The sequence below is a fragment of the Scyliorhinus torazame genome, chromosome 9 (assembly GCF_047496885.1).
Source record: "Scyliorhinus torazame isolate Kashiwa2021f chromosome 9, sScyTor2.1, whole genome shotgun sequence".
NCBI classification, from domain to species: Eukaryota; Metazoa; Chordata; class Chondrichthyes; order Carcharhiniformes; family Scyliorhinidae; genus Scyliorhinus; species Scyliorhinus torazame.
Window position 1 is genome coordinate 66,469,407 of NC_092715.1, and position 17,388 is coordinate 66,486,794.

The window sequence follows — 17,388 nt, forward strand, 5'->3', positions numbered from 1 at the left end:
GCGCTGCCCGGCCCGCGCAGCTACTTGTAAAAACTGCGGCAAAAAGGGCCATTACCCGGCAGTGAGCCGGTCCCGGGGGGTCGCCGCAATCCCCGGAGAAGAACAAGGACAGCACATCCCAAACAACCCCCAACCACCCCCCCCCCCCCCAGCGCCCCATGTGTGACCCGCGGGTGCCGCCATTTTGGGTCCCGGGCACCACGAGCAGAGGATGGGCGCCGCCATCTTGTGACCCCCCAGCCACGTGCGATTCATGGGGGCGGCCATTTTGTCCACCCCCGACCACGTGCGACCCATGGGGGCAGCCATTTTGTCCACCCCCCGGCCGCGTGCGATTCATGGACACCACCATCTTGGTTGACAACAAAGGACCGCAGCATCGACGGCTCCACGAAGAAGACGCCGCGACCCTACTACCACAACTGGCTTCGGTGACACTGGATCAATCGCGGCCCCGGACGCTCCAGACGACGACAACAACGGCGCTGGTCAACGGATACGAGACGCCATGCCTGATCGACTCCGGGAGCACCGAAAGTTTTATTCACCCAGACACAGTAAGACGCTGTTTTCTGACCATCCATCCAAGCACGCAAAAGATTTCCCAAGCTGCAGGATCCCACTCAGTGGAGATCAAAGGGTTCTGCATCGCAAACCTAACGGTGCAAGGGAGGGAGTTCAAGAACTACAGGCTCTACATCCTGCCCCAGCTCTGCGCGCCCACATTACTGGGATTAGACTTCCAGTGTAACCTTCAGAGCCTAACATTCCAATTCGGCGGCCCAATACCCCCACTCACTATCTGCGGCCTCGCAACCCTCAAGGTTGAACCGCCGTCCTTGTTTGCAAACCTCACCCCGGATTGCAAACCCGTGGCCACTAGGAGCAGACGGTACAGTGCCCAGGATCGGACATTTATCCGGTCTGAAGTCCAGCGGTTGCTGAAGGAAGGCATAATCCAGGCCAGCAATAGTCCCTGGAGAGCCCAGGTGGTAGTCGTAAAGACCGGGGAGAAGCAAAGGATGGTCATAGACTATAGTCAGACCATCAACAGGTACACGCAGCTAGATGCGTACCCTCTCCCGCACATATCCGACATGGTCAATCGGATTGCTCAGTATAAGGTCTTTTCCACCGTGGACCTCAAGTCCGCCTACCACCAGCTCCCCATCCGCCCAGGTGACCGCAAGTACACCGCCTTCGAGGCAGACGGGCAGCTATACCACTTCCTAAGGGTCCCATTTGGCGTCACGAACGGGGTCTCGGTCTTCCAGCGGGAGATGGACCGAATGGTTGACCAGCATGGGTTGCAGGCTACGTTCCCATACCTCAACAACGTAACCATCTGCGGCCACGATCAGCAGGACCACAACGCCAACCTCCAAAAGTTCCTTCAGTCGCAAACGCTCTGAACCTCACATATAATGAGGAAAAATGCGTTTTTAGCACAAACCGTTTGGCCATCCTGGGATACGTAGTGCGCAATGGAGTAGTAGGCCCGACCCCGAATGCATGCACCCCCTTATGGAATTTCCCCTCCCCCACTGCTCCAAAGCCCTGAAACGCTGCCTGGGCTTCTTTTCATATTACGCCCAGTGGGTCCCCCAGTACGCAGACAAGGCCCGCCCGCTAATACAGTCCACTACCTTCCCCCTGTCGACAGAGGCTCGCCAGGCCTTCAGACGCATCAAAGCGGATATCGCAAATGCCACGATGCGCGCATTCGACGAGTCCCTCCCCTTCCAGGTCGAGAGCGACGCATCCGATGTAGCTCTGGCGGCCACCCTTAACCAAGCGGGCAGACCCGTGACCTTTTTCTCCCAGACCCTCCACGCCTCAGAAATCCGCCACTCCTCAGTGGAAAAGGAAGCCCAAGCCATAGTGGAAGCTGTGCGACATTGGAGGCATTACCTGGCTGGCAGGAGATTCACTCTTCTCACCGACCAACGGTCGGTAGCCTTTATGTTCGATAATGCACAGCGGGGCAAAATTAAGAATGACAAGATCTTAAGGTGGAGGATCGAGCTCTCCACCTTTAACTATGAGATCTTGTATCGTCCCGGAAAGCTGAACGAACCGTCCGATGCCCTGTCCCATGGCACATGTGCCAACGCACAAATACACCGCCTCCAAGCCCTCCACGAAGACCTCTGCCACCCGGGGATCACCCGATTCTACCATTTTATAAAGTCCCGCAACCTCCCCTACTCTGTGGAGGAGGTCCGTACAGTCACCAGGAACTGCCACATCTGCGCAGAGTGCAAACCGCACTTTTTCAGGCCGGATAGAGCGCACCTGATCAAGGCTTCCCGCCCCTTTGAACGACTCAGTTTGGATTTCAAAGGGCCCCTCCCCTCTACCGACCGCAACGCATACTTCCTGAACGTGGTGGATGAGTACTCCCGTTTCCCCTTCGCCATCCCCTGCCCCGACATGACAGCGGCCACAGTCATTAAAGCCCTTGACACCATATTCACACTGTTCAGTTTCCCCGCGTATATCCATAGCGACAGGGGGTCCTCCTTCATGAGCGACGAGCTGCGCCAGTTCCTGCTCAGCAAGGGCATAGCCTCGAGCAGGACGACCAGCTACAACCCCCGGGGGAACGGTCAGGTAGAGAGGGAGAACGGTACGGTCTGGAAAACCGTTCTACTGGCCCTACGGTCCAGAGATCTCCCTGTGTCCCGGTGGCAGGAGGTCCTCCCGGACGCTCTCCACTCCATCCGGTCGCTGCTGTGTACCACCACTAACCAAACGCCTCACGAGTGCCTCCTTGTCTTCCCTAGGAAGTCCTCCTCCGGAACGTCACTGCCGACCTGGCTGGCAACCCCAGGACCCATCTTGCTCCGAAAGCATGTGCGGGCGCACAAATCGGATCCATTGGTCGAGAGGGTTCACCTTTTCCACGCAAACCCTCAGTACGCCTACGTGGCGTACCCCGACGGCCGACAGGACACGGTCTCCCTGCGGGACCTGGCGCCCGCCGGAAACACACACACACGCCCAACACCGATCACCCCCTCTCCCCCACCGGTGCACCCCACGACCGCCCCCTTCCTGGGTGGATCGGTCCTCCTCCCGTGCCCGCCCAGGAGTAAAGAAACAGGAACGAACAGCGCAACGCTCCCGGAGACGACAGTGCCCGAGCCAGCACCTGCTCCACCACCGGGGCTGAGGCGATCGACGAGGACGACCAGGGCATCCGCTCGACTCATGGAATCCGCGTGACACCAAGAAAACAAGAATATTGTTGTAAATAATTCTGACACAAACTTGTACATCGTTAAATGCTGGGCTAAACAGGCCACTGTTCGAAATTTGTTCCAGGACCAGCCTTGTAAACCCCTACCACCATGTGAACCACCACCCCGCCGGGTTCTTTTTTAACAAGGGGTGAATGTGGTGGTATGTATTAGGGGTAATATGGCACCTGTGAAGCTGAGAGGCTATTGGCTGACAGGTCCCGGGTCCTGGTTGGATCTGCCGACTTCTGGCTACGCCCTGAAGGCGGAGTATAAGAGCTCGAGTTCTCCCAGCAGCCGCATTCTGTAACTGAGCTGCTGGGGAACAGGTCTTGCTTAATAAAGCCTCAATAGACTTCATCACTTCTCGACTTGTGTAAGTCATTGTGCGCTACAGGAGGAGAAATTATTTCACTCGAAAGGTTGTGAATCTTTTGGAATTCTCTACGCCAGAGGGTTGTGGATGCTTCACTGTTGAATAGTGTATATGAGATGGACAGATTTTTGGTCTCTCAGGAAATCAAGGAATATGGTGAGCATGCGGGAAAGTCAACCATGATCTTCAACTCCAGTTGCCATGATCATATTGAATGGCGGAGCAGGCTCAAGTGGTGTTCTAGTTAACTTCTGTCCCTATTTCTTACATTCTTCACTGTTGCCTAACATGAAATCAACGTCACCATCCCAAGAAGTGAATTTTCCATTTCAGAACGGAGCGAAACAGTCACAATATTGAACAAAAAAACACTTGCACAATAAAACCAAATAGCTCACGTGAGTAACCTGGATACTGAAAACACTTCATTCGCAAATAATTTTGAGAGTTTCAATTCGGGTTTCCGTATTTTCCATGTTCCCATCTCCTTTTCCTAACCTAGTTACTGTCTTGTTTTCTCATTTTGACTGTTTCTAGGTCTTTAAGGACCTTTCCTCTGAATTTCTTCACATTTGTTTATGCTGCCTGCAACCGGCACCATGATATTTCAGGGGGAAGCTGTTCTCTTGACAGCAGTGTCACTGTGCCGGGTGGAAAACACAATTGGACAGAAGACAGTGTTATTTTGAGCAACAAAATTAGAAGCTTTCTCCGGGATATCGTGAGCAACAATAGAAATCATGCAAAACCTATTTTAAAAATTCACTCCGTTGGATTAAAAAATAACATGTTTGATTGAACTTTTATGTCAGACGCACTTTTTTAAAATTTAAAGTACGCCATTCATTTTTTCCCCCAAATAAGGGGCAATTTAGCGTGGCCAATCAACCTACCCGGCACATCTTTGGGTTGCGGGGATGAGACCCACGCAGACACAAGGAGAATGTGCAAACTCCACACGGACAGTGACCTGGGGCTGGAATCGAACCCGGGTCCTCGGCGCCGTCAAGCGGCAGTGCTAACCAACTGTGCCACCCTGCCGCCCCAAACACACACTTGTAACAAAAATTTGCGACATTTAGAAATAATTGTTAGTTGCTTTGATTACATTTTAGAAAGAATATCGTAGTTGCTTTGATTATTTTTACTTGTTTGGACTTGTTTTAAAGGACATTTTATTCGGTTATTCCATGACTATTTGATGTGATTATTTTAATCACCTTTAATCACATAAGCATCAGTTTCTGTAATGAATCTACCTCACACCTTGACATGCGTACGATCCAGGAATTGAGTTGTAAAAATTTTGATGGCAGCATGAAGAACAGCAGGTGTAGAATAAGTTAGAGGTTCAACCTCAAAAGCGAGCTTCCCTCATGGCTCATCAGATAAATGCATCACAATGCAGGATTTAAAAACGTTGTTATTGGGTGCAAGCAAAACAGGCATGGCCATATTTATTAGCAGTGCCTTCAGAAGGTGGTTAGTGGGCCTCCTTCTTGAACACAGGGATTATTTGGACAGCTAAGTGGTTTGCAGATGTCATATGCCGGTGAACGTATGTCGATGATGGACATTTTTACTTTTTAAAATGAGCTAAGAATATGGACAATTTACTGGGACAAAATGGACGACAGGAGGTTCATGTGACCCTTTTGTCACTTTTTGCACAGACAGGGACTAACTCTCATGACTGGACATCTCTCTGTAAAGCTACTGAAGGGTAAATTACCTTTTGGGGGGCTTCCATTGAAGAAAATTCAGGATGTAACAGATCACTTGTGGAATAGATAGTTATGACTGTCTGGATGTTTACAGAAACTGACGTACAATAGTAAACCCAAACTTCATGTCTGCAAACTTGTAATCCCACAAAGATAGGATTTCAAGTTTGCAGACATGAAGTTTGGGTTATCACAAAAAGGTATGGCTGGCCATCACCCACGTCCTATTGCTTTTGCCTTTGAATTGCTTGTGCAGATAACGGGAGTATTGATTCCGTGGTCATATGACAGAAATTGACTTTAGATAGCACAATTTTAGTATTTCTAAGAACAGTCCAGAGAGGTCAGTGTGGGTCAAGGGCCTCCAAAGGGAGAAATCTCACCCGAAGGTGGAATCTCACCCTAAGTAATGCAGCAAGGTGGCACAGTGGTTCGTACTGCTGCCTCACAGTTCCAGGGTCCCAGGTTCAATTCCAGCCTCGGGTGACTGTCTGTGTGGAATTTGCATTTTCTCCCTGTGTCTGTGTGGGTTTCCTCTGGGTGCTCCGGTTTCCTCCCACAATCCAAAGATGTGCAGATTAGGTGGATTGGCCATGCTAAAGTGTCCCTTAGTTTCAAAAAGATTAGGTGGGGTTACTGGTTTTTGGGTTAGGATGGAGATGTGAGCTTAAGTAGAGTGCTCTTTCCAAGGACTGGTGCAGACTCGATGGGCCGAATGGCCTCCATCTGCACTGTAAATTCTATGATTCTATGATTCTAAAGAGGCTGAAACTGTCCTTATACCTGCAGTTCATACTATTTAGTACACGGGCTCAACCACAACTCCAGCTGGAATCACCCGAAACCCGTTGTTGTTGCATGGATTAAGCCATTGTGAGTTCATCACCAGAAATCTTCAATCTCAATTTTTCCTTATTATCCCACAACATTCCCCTGGGACAGTTCAGAAAGCGCAATTGTCAATGACGTTGGATAAAACCAAATTCAAACATATGCCAGACCAGGCAGGGTTCCATCTTGTGGACTACATTAATGAGCTGTTTGGGCTTTATGACAAACAGTTAGGTTTCGTGGTCACTTTTATCCCTGGTGTACACCCCCAAATGACCCAATTTATCGAATCAATTTCACAACTTGTCATGGGTGGCTGGGATCACAGGCTCTAGTGAGGTCATATAACCACTACATTGCCAAGGCATGCTCTGTGGTATTTAATGTGTTGGTCTTTTTGGCACTGTTTTAGGAAATGGAGATTATCAGCCAAGCTTCTAACCCCAGTCACTACCTAGTGATCCCTACTGGAAGCTGCAAATATGTAGACTGCAAATGAGAACATCTTATTTTCATCGGGGAGATATCAATCTCTACTCATGCTTTCCATTCAAACATTGACAATGGCTGTGAGTTGGGGATACCAATCCTTGTCAAACCCTAAGTAGTTTGGACTACTTTTGATTTTTGGACTTTCGGACTACTTTTGACTGCTCATAATAACACCAGCTTCCGTCCAATTGTGTTTTCCACCTGGCACAGTGAACAGTAGTTTGGACTATTGTAGCATGAGAAAAGATAGCAGAAAAAAGAAACAAACTTTAAATATGCTGCATTTTTAAAAAGGTTAGTATGTTCTAAGCACAAACTATAAAAACATTAAATAAGTAAAGATGAAGAAAGAATCCAATCCCAATGGACGTCAGTAGATGAACATTGGATTGAGGCATGATTTGTATTGGATCTGATGTACACATTGAGGAGTAAGTAACCTTCAGCCACACATCATCCTTCCTGTACACGATGTAACTAAAATAAAATAAAATTTGAGACAGTGAAAAGAGACCAAAGCTAAAATTGAAATTACTTCAAGAACCTAAGCAGTACTGGTGTGTATCCAGGTGTTTTGAAGCAGATGTTGGGACTGCAAGAGGCAAGTAAAGAAAGCCTAAGCTGTCATTCAAATGTCCCTTGTAGCTTGAATTGTGAAGCGAGTGGGCAATGAAAGAACCCTCATGACAAATACTGAAAGACTAATGGAAAAAAAGTGAAAAAGAATAAAACAAAAATATGGAAAGGAGAAACAAAACTTTTGATGTAAATGTTTCTAAGAGTGAAGATAAAATATGACAAAAGTTTGAAAAGAAAACACTACATTTAGTTTACCTTAGATCATAAGTGGTAGATGATAGACTGCCACAAAATCTAAATGTTTTCTGAGGAAACAAAAATGTGTTTACATCTTTTTATACAGGCCGGAATTTTCCAGTGGTTGGGATTCTCTTTTGCCATTGGAAGCATACCCCCGCCTGTGGGTTTCCCAGTGGCGTGGGATGGCTTCAATTGGAAATTCTATTGACAAGTGGCAGGAAGAGAGAATCCTGCCCACCAGCGAACATGCGCTGTCGAGAAACACACGGCTGGGGGACTGGGGAAACCAGCCCATAATGTCTTTAGTGCAGCAAAATGTCTCCAGGTGCCTCAAAGGGACGTTACCAAATAAACGTTGCCACTGAATCACTTTAGAAAATATTTGGACCAATGACCAAAGGTTTTGTCAAAGAGATAGGTTTTAAGGAGCATTCCAAAGCTTTGGGACTCGTTAGCCATAGGCACTGCCACCAGTGGGGGCACAAAACATTAGGACGTACAAGAGGTCAGAATTAGAGACTGCAGAGATCTCAACAGGTAATGTGGCTGGAGGAGTTTATAGAGATGACGGGGAGGGGAAGTGGTGGACAAGACCACAGGGGGATTTGAAAGCAACAAAAAAAATGAAATTCAAGGCATTGCCAGACCTGGAGCCTGTCCAGGTCAGCAGGCACAGAGCTGATGGGCAAAGCTGGCCAGCGAGTTAAGATGAGGTCAAAAGAGTTTTGCGTGAGCTCAAGTTTTTGAGTTGTGGAAGATAGGAGGCCAGCCAAGAGAGTGTTATTGGATTAGTCGAGTAGCGAGGTGATAAAGGCATGGATGAAGTTTTCACCAGTACATAAGCTAAGGCGGGTGCAGAATCAGGAGGTTGAAAAAGACGATCATGGTGATGGTGTGGATATGTGGTCAGAAGTTCTTCTCGGAACCCAATAAGACACAAAGGATGTCTGTTCAGCCTCAGAAAGCCACTAGCAAATTAAAGTTGATAATCTCCTCACCACCATTTAACAATTGAATATTCTTACCTATCAATAAATATTCCACAGCAAATATTCTATATACTCTATGCCATGAATCTGCCTGGAGACAGCAGAAGACAGTATTCACAGGGCTTCAATTTCTTTGCATCTTTCCTGGTAACAAGTTTGGAGCGGCACTTTAGATAATACTCAAGTGTGAATAATTAATGGAGGAGAAACAGATTATAGACGACTGGTGTGTCCATGAGCTATACAAAATGTTGATGGGGTACTGGAAGTCAAGGAAGTTGAACGGGCAGACAGCCGAATACACAGAAGGCATAATCAAAGAACAACAAAGGTGTAATTGCCCAGACCCTGAGAAGACAGGAGAGGTACTTAACAACTAGCAGTACGCAGACAAGCCTGTTTCTTGCCACCATGCCTGAAGGCCAAGTTTACAGCAACAAGTTTCTGAGTCTTAGAACCAAGATAGCGCATAAAACCTTTATAACAGCAGTTTTGAAATATCGTCACTGGACCAGGAAAAAGACGGTTCCCAGATTTGAGCATCATCCCTGTATTGTGCGGTAACTGCAGCTGTTTGTTCATTGTTCAATTTCAGTGTTGCTTAGGGAACAGGGGAAGTCTTAGAATTCAGGTATCGTGGATATATTTAATTACAAGAGGTACGTTCAATAGAAACTGTATATTTAATAATTCATGCATCTTAATTGCGTGAGAGTAGGGTAGTCATGTTTGTGTGTATTTGTAAATACTCTTTAATAATTGTTACCCAATGACTGGGCTATTTATTCTCAGTGGGGTTTCACTTGTCCCCTCACATCAAAACAAAACTATACACCCCCACAAACCGGTGTCCAAATTGGGATACCTTAACAGATAAAATTACTGTGCTTCACAACATCCACAGTACCATAATTGAAAGTTCTGTCTTTGTGTATTGATTCTGGGCGTGATCTAGCGGCCGTGTTATGCCCGAAAGGCAGCACAGCACCCAAAATGTGGCCAGTAGATGGTGGGAGATCCCTCTTCCGGGATCTACCCGGCTCTCCACGCCTCGTGAGATCTAACACAATCTTGCAAGGTGCCGTAATGCGAATCCCACCCATTGTGGGCAGATCAGTTTTTGGCAAATCTGCACCTTAGCGTGAGACAGTTAGTCTCACTCTAACATGCATTCCTACGATCTACTCAAGATGATAACCCCCGTGCCTTCGAAATCCAGGGCAAGCGCTGTTCAGTGCTAGTCTCCACAAAGGTGGATGAGATGGAACGGTACTCGTGGGGGTCTCTCAGGGGATTGGAGACCCCCAGGTGTTTACCCTCTGTGCAGGGTGGCCCCCTGTCACTGCTGGTGCCATCTCGGTACCTTGGTGCTGCCAGCCTAGCACCATGGAAGTGCCAGGGTGCCAGGCTAGCATTGCCTAGGTTCCAAGTTGGCATTTTCCCTGCGTTGCGGATCGGGTCAGGGGGTACCCTGCGTGGGTGCGGGGGGACATGAGGACCCCTTAGAGGTGAGTTGGGGCTTTGGGGGTTCGGGGGTCACGCCGATTGGTCGAGAGATTTGGACACCATTTAAAAATGACGTTCCGATCACCTTCTGCACTGAGGAGATCCGGCAAACGGAGATCCTCAGTGCAGAAAACGGGATTAAGTGCAGCCTCCCTAGGGCATTCCCTGCTGAGGCCCCCTATCTATTCTTGATTAATGAGGGGATCAGGGTTTATGGGGAGAAGTCAGTAATCAAAGATGTGCGGGTTAGCTGGATTGGCCATGCTAAATTGCCGTAAGTGTCCAAAAAGGTTAAGTGGGGGTTACTGGGTTCCGGGGATAGGGTAGATATGTGGGCTTGCGTAGGGTGGCCTTTGTAAGGGCCGGTGCAGATTCGATGGTCCGAATGGCCTCCTTCTGTAGATTCTATGATTCTATGATAATAGGGTTGAGAAACATATGTTCAGCCATGATTGAATGGCGGAGCAGACTTGATGGGCCGAATGGCCTAATTCTGCTCCAATATCTTACGGTCTTATCCACCTGAATGGGCATTCAATAGTGTGGTGTTTCTCGGTGCTGCGAGCGCTGGGAAACACTCTGCTAAACGTGCTCACTATGAGACGCTGTTCCCATTCGGGTAGATTGTGTCCTCTGACTGACTGATCACTGATTCCTCTATTTCCGATTTGAGGCCCACATGAGCCCGCTTTCGCCTTCTCCAGCCAGAAAAGTGATTAAAATGTGAGGTAACATCTACGTCCAGAACTCCAAAGCACTTTCAACATACTGGCCTGGCTGGGAGCCAGCAAATGTCTTTCCTAATGGAGACAATCAGCTCCAATGACAAGTCGCGCAGTGGCTTAAAGCTTGCACCGTCTGTTTGGAAGGAAGGCTGTGTGCTCCTGGCACTATAGGGCAACCAGGATCTACATGAATGATTAGATTAGGAAACAAACCCAACGGGCAAACTTTGCTGTGCAAAAGGTCACAAAGGAAATGATGTAATGCTGATAATTTCTTTTCAGCGTCCCTCAGTCTCAGAGCACAGACTCGCAATCAGATGTAAAACAACACAAAAGCAACAGTGTATGAATAATCAACTATGACATATCCCCTGCTAAATGGAAAGAATGCCTTTAAAGAAATTGGATTACACACTAGGTTAAGAGTACAATCCTTCCACCTCCAGACATTGTTTCAAATACAGCACAGCTGGTAGGGATGAAAAGTGGCTTTTAACGGATCCTAAGTAAAGTGCGATCAGTCACTTTCAATCTGGTTCCCATCATGTCATGGAACAAAGCTACCTTCAAGGTTCATAAAGTTAGCAAAATAAATTACTTTGCCTTTAAGATGCTATATTATCCTCTCAAGTATCTACAATGCAGAAGGCCTCTTGAAATAGATCAGACTCTTATTGCCTAATACTTTGTTTCCGTGACAAAGCATGGGCCAGATCATCATTATGGATAATGAACAGAGCTCAGCGAAAAGGGATCTTCCAGGTGGAGCTCTATGCACTCAACCCAACGACAAATGATCATTGCTAGCACCAGTCTGTCCGTATAGCATTTTTCATAGAATTTCTCCGGTGCAGAAGGAGACCATTTGGCCCATCGAGCCTGCACTGACCCTCTGAAAGAGCACTCTACCTAGGCCCACTCCTCCGCCCTATCCCCGCAACCTCGCGCATTGATCATGACCAATCCCCATAAACTGCACATCTTTAGATTGTGGGAGGAAACTGGAGCACTCGGAGGAAATCCACGCAGGCATGGGCAGAATGTGCAAACTCTACATTGTCACCGAAGGTCAGAATCGAACCCAGATCCCTGGCATGTGAGACAGCAGTGCTTTTACGCCAGTACCAACCCCAATCTATACCCAACTCAGCTGAGCCTCTACACAATTTCACGGGATGGCATGGCGGCATAGTGGTTAGCACTGCTGCCTCATAGCGCAAGGGACCTGGGCTCAATTCCAGCCTTGGGTGATCGTCTGTGTGAAGGCTGCCTGCCTGCATGGTGTTCTGGTTTCCTCCCACAGCCAAACAATGTGTGAGTCAGATGGATTGGCCATGCTAAACTGCCCCCTTAGTGTCTAGGGATGTGCAGGTTAGGTTATGGGGATGGGGCAGGATGGGTGGGTGAGTGGACTGAGATAGAATATTTGGAGGGCTGGTGCATACTCGATGGACTGAATGGTTTCCTTTGGCACTGTAGTGATTCTATGACTGACATGTGATTCTCATTAAATGGCTTTAAGAAGAACAGAAGAAAATGGATCCATAAATGGAAATCTAATTCATGCACGGGAGAAACCCTAACCCAGCAGAGCCATTTGAACACAATGCTGGGTTCAAACAGACCCCATTTGTGCCGTGATGAACTCTGTTTCCTGTACAATGTGACTTACAATGTTTAAGAGTAGACATGAATTTGCTTAAAAGGTGGATCGGGCCTGTGGACCTGTCATTCTGTCAAATTACTTAATCCTCTGCTCTGTAAATTTAAAAAAAGATACAGCCAGTTGTGTCTGAATTGAAACAAAGCAGTACTGGCAATTTCAATAGCTGTTTGTTGACGTAAGACTGAGAGGTATCATTATCGCACTATTACTGATTGACTGCTTCCACAACCTGTCATTATCACAGTGGAAGGTGACAATTTTTGTTTAATTGACAGCTCAAAGAGATTATTAAGAGATTAGCAGTCATTGATGTGGATCTCTGAGCACAATTTTTTGTCATTAAAAAAGATGCATTCAAAATGGATTTAAATGCATTGAATGAGCTTTTGTTAATGAGAGTTTTAAAAATAATATATAGGGCATGATTCTCCCCCCAAATTTTTAAGGGTGAGATTCTCTGACCATGTCCACTCGGCGACCGGGGAATCCCGCCTGGGTTCAATGGACTTCTCCATTGTCTGTGTTTTGCCCGTAGCATTCTTGCTGCGGGCGGGTGGAAGAATTGGGCAGCACGGTAGCACAAGTGATTAGCACTGTGGCTTCACAGCGCCAGGGTTCCAGGTTCGATTCCCCGCTGGGTCACTCTCTGTGCGGAGTCTGCACGTTCTCCCCGTGTCTGCGTGGGTTTCCTCTAGGTGCTCGGTTTTCCTCCCACAGTCCAAAGACGTGCAGGTTAGGTGGATTGGCCATGGTAAATGGTCGCCAGGTGGACGCATCCGGAGAATCCCGCCTTTAGAAATTTTTTTTAACACTGGGGAACTGAACTCAGAGATCGGGCCACCATTTTGAAAGGGTGCCCCAATCTCTGAGTGAGCTTGTAGGTCTCGCAACCCCGCCCCCCCCCCCCCCCGCCACCCATGGGCAATGTCACCCCCCCCCCACACACATGGACACTACCCAACAGCCCTCAACTGAGAACACCCCACCCCCTCTTCAGGCCCCCCCCAAGCTCTCTTACAGCATCCCCTCCGTTCTTGGACCTCACCTATCACCCCCTCCAACCTCCCAGAGGCCCCTACTTACTTGCCCTGCATATCCCCACCCTTCAAACCTCCTTCCACTCTCCTGTCATACTCTTTTTGGAGTATTGCGTGCAATTCTGGTCGCCGCATTATAGGAAGGATGTGGAAGCATTGGAAAGGGTGCAGAGGGATTTACCAGAATGTTGCCTGATATGGAGGGAAGATCTTGGGCGAAATTCTCCTGAAACGGCGCGATGTCCGCCGACTGGCGCCCAAAACGGCGCCAATCAGTCGGGCATCGCGCCGCCCCAAAGGTGCGGAATGCTCCGCATCTTTGGGGGCCGAGCCCCAACATTGAGGGGCTAGGCCGACTCCGGAGGAATTTCCGCCCCACCAGTTGGCGGAAACGGCCTTTGTTGCCCCGCCAGCTGGCGCGGAAATTACATCTCGGGGCGGCGCATGCGCAGGAGCGTCAGCGGCCGCTGACAGTTTCCCACGCATGCGCAGTGGAGGGAGTCTCTTCTGCCTCCGCCATGGTGGAGACCGTGGCGGAGGCGGAAGGGAAAGAGTGCCCCCATGGCACAGGCCCGCCCGCGGATCGGTGGGCCCCGATCGTGGGCCAGGCCACCGTGGGGGCACCCCCCGGGGCCAGATCGACCCGCGCCCCCCCCAGGACCCTGGTGCCTGCCCACGCCGCCTTGTCCCGCCGTTCAAAAGGTGGTTTAATCCACACCGGCGGGACAGGCAATTTATCGGCAGGACTTCGGCCCATCTGGGCCGGAGAATCGAGCGGGGGGGCCCGCCAACCGGCGCGGCCCGATTCCCGCCCCCGCCGAATATCCGGTGCCGGAGACTTCGGCAACCGGCGGGGGCGGGATTCACGGCAGCCCCCGGCAATTCTCCAACCCGGCGGGGGGTCGGAGAATGACGCTCCTGATGAGGAAAGGCTGAGGGACTTGAGGCTGTTTTCATTAGAGAGAAGAAGGTGAAGAGGTGACTTAATTGAGGCATACAAGATGATCAGAGGATTGGATAGGGTGGACAGTGAGAGCCTTTTTCCTTGGATGGTGATGTCTAGCATGAGGGGACATAGCTTTAAATTGAGGGGAGATAGATATAAGACAGATGTCAGAGGTAGGTTCTTTACTCAGAGAGTAGTAAGGGTGTGGAATGCCCTGCCTGCAACAGTAGTGGACTCGCCAACATTAAGGGCATTCAAATGGTCATTGGATAGACATATGGACGATAAGGGAATAGTGTAGATGGGCTTTAAAGTGGTTTCACAGGTCGGCACAACATCGAGGGCCGAAGGGCCTGTACTGGGCTGTAATGTTCTATGTTCTATGTCATGAGCATGGTCCCCCTCGCCCCTGACCCATGGCAGTGTCACCCTGGCACTTGGGCACCCTTGCACTGCCACCCCTGGCACTCAGGCAGTGCTCCTGCCATGCTTGGCAGGGACATCCGGGCACCTTTGCAGTGCCAGGGTGGCAGTGCCAAATGCCAGCTGGGCAGTGCCAAGGTGCTCGTGTTCCAGGGGTATGGCCAGGGGGACAATCTGCACTTACCCTGACCACCCAGAGGTCTCCGATGGCCAGGGAGAACCCCCGGTGCCGTTCTGAAACGTAGACCAGTACTGATTGCCGCCTCGCAGGCCCACACGGAAGGAGGTAGGCCCCCTCCAGATCATGCGTGCCCACCGATTGGTAAACCCCGATCGCGGGCCTGGCATCATACAGGTCCCCCCCCCCCAAGAGTCTGATCCCTCCCGCCCCCCCCACCAGGACAGCCACCGCGGCCACAGGTCCGCGCTCCCGCTGGGTGGTACCAGGTTGGAACCACGCCAGCGGAACTCGGCAGGAAACCGTGCGCGACTGCCGACGATTCTCCGGTCGCTGGAGAACCGGGTCCCGGTGTCGGAGCGGCGTGGCGGGAATTTCCGGCATGACCGTCGAAATTCACGCCAGAAATCCACTGACACTCTTCCCTCCCTCTTTCAGGGCCTGCAAGGGGCAGAAATACCTAGCTGGCCCAGGACAGGAAAGGCTGATGTCTTCACGCCATTGAAAGCAATGCTGCTAGTAATCTTTGGCGTGATCCATAACTATGGCCAGTAACAGGGTTGAAACCAGAAGATGACAAAGCGTTCCAATCTAACCCTCCTCACACCCCATGTCCCCCTCACCCCATAATTTCTTCTGATTTACAAGCTGCAGAGGGTGCAAGCTTGCATTGCTTGCCTTCATCCCTGTTATCATAAGCCATGTGCCTTTTTTCTTTCCCACACTTAAGAACTGCCACCTTGTCAAGGACTGCTGCAGGGCCATGATGTGCAAGAGGAAGAAGCGACTGATCAAAGAGAAATGCCATCACTAGATCTCATACTCACAGCCACTAAATCAGATACTGGCACTGTGTGGATTTTAGAGAGCATAGGGATGGGATCTACAGGTGCTGGGTGAAATTCAATTGGCCCTATGCAGGAAGGCCATCCTCAACCTTCCCAGCCCAAATGAATTGGAGTGGATCGGGAAAGTGACAGACATCCCAGTCCATGCGTCCCCTCCCAATAATATGCACCCACCCCAACACCACCTCTTACCCCCCTCTCCTCCCACACATACCACCTCCCCCAACTGCTGTCATCCTGGGACAGTGGTAATGGCAATTCTGTTGGGCACAGACCTCTTGTCCTTTCTCAGGATGATGGCAAATGCTCTCCCACCATTGCCACTGTGCCAGTACCCTTGCTGTTGTCAGTTAGCCAACCAGCCTAAGCTGCAGCCACCCATGCCACATTGATGCAGTCTGAAGCCAGGGCCTTCAAGGTGCAGAATAGCTCAAGGGCAATCTGTAAGTCCACCTGCAGTGACCTCAATGAAAGTCCATCAACCAAGCTGAGCCACAAGGGTAGCGCAGTAAGATCCTGTTGTTCTATCCTTCCTGCCATAATGGACAAGCTTACATTGTCTCTACACTCCACCTGCCTAACGTTTGCTCACAAATTTTATCTATCTATATCCCTTTACATGCACTTTGGCTGAGATCTAGTGGCCCCATTTGCCATGGGCACAAATCCTGTTATGGTCGCTAAATCTCGCAAGAGCGCCAAAATATGATTAGCGCCAGCAACATCATGGTTTAAGATCTTCCCCAACCCCCCCATCCCCCACCAGAAAGGACGTGAACCATATTTCTATTCATTTGAATACATTTAACAATACTTAAATGGCTTTAAGCCACAGCCCACGATGGATTTGCCCCTTCCCCGACAGTGTGACATCATACCAGCGCGAATTATGACTAGGATTCAAAAGTGAAAACCAGTTGTGATGACCACGTGGGGGATGAGAAGGTGCCTGGAGGCTGGGGTTGAGGGTCAAGGCTGGGCATTGCATGGGCAATGCCAGTGGGCAGTGCCAAGTGGACATTGCTGGGGAGGGTAACCCTCCTCCATTTCGTGGGGGCTGGCAGGGGCATTCCTCTTATATCTGGTGGGGAGGGAGAGGCCTGATGACAGTGCAAAGGGTTGGGGGAAAGTGCCACTTGATACCTCTGTGGTGGTCGGGGGCAGGTTGAGCTGAAGCTTGTGGGGGTGATCTTTCGTGTCCATGGGGGGAGCTGGGCGAATATATTTTAAACGTAGATCGAGGTGCCCCAATATCCGTGAAGCCAGCCTTGCCGGCTCCATCAGACCCCGCACCACAAGAATGACAGCGTTAACCATGCCCAAAGATTTTCTGTGCAAAAAATCTGGCCTGAAAACTCGGTAGTGTTGTTGGAGATAAACACGACGGTTTTCAGTCACAGCCTAACACTCTGACAAATTTGGGGACAATTCCGCCCTTTGTGTCTTCCTGAGCTTGACCGCTAGTTTCAGTCACAGACCAGGTGTATCCAACTCCAATCCAACTTTCTCAAATGCTCCTATTTTCATAGGGTGCAGGTTTGATCCTTGCCTTTGGCACATGCTTTCCTCAGACAGGCATCATCTAC

At 49.6% G+C, this 17,388-nt stretch overlaps 1 protein-coding gene across 1 annotated transcript in view; it reads right to left on the minus strand.

The window, feature by feature from the left end:
- The window catches only part of sv2ca (synaptic vesicle glycoprotein 2Ca), a 429,473-nt gene that overhangs the window by 176,335 nt on the left and 235,750 nt on the right, over positions 1-17,388 (minus strand).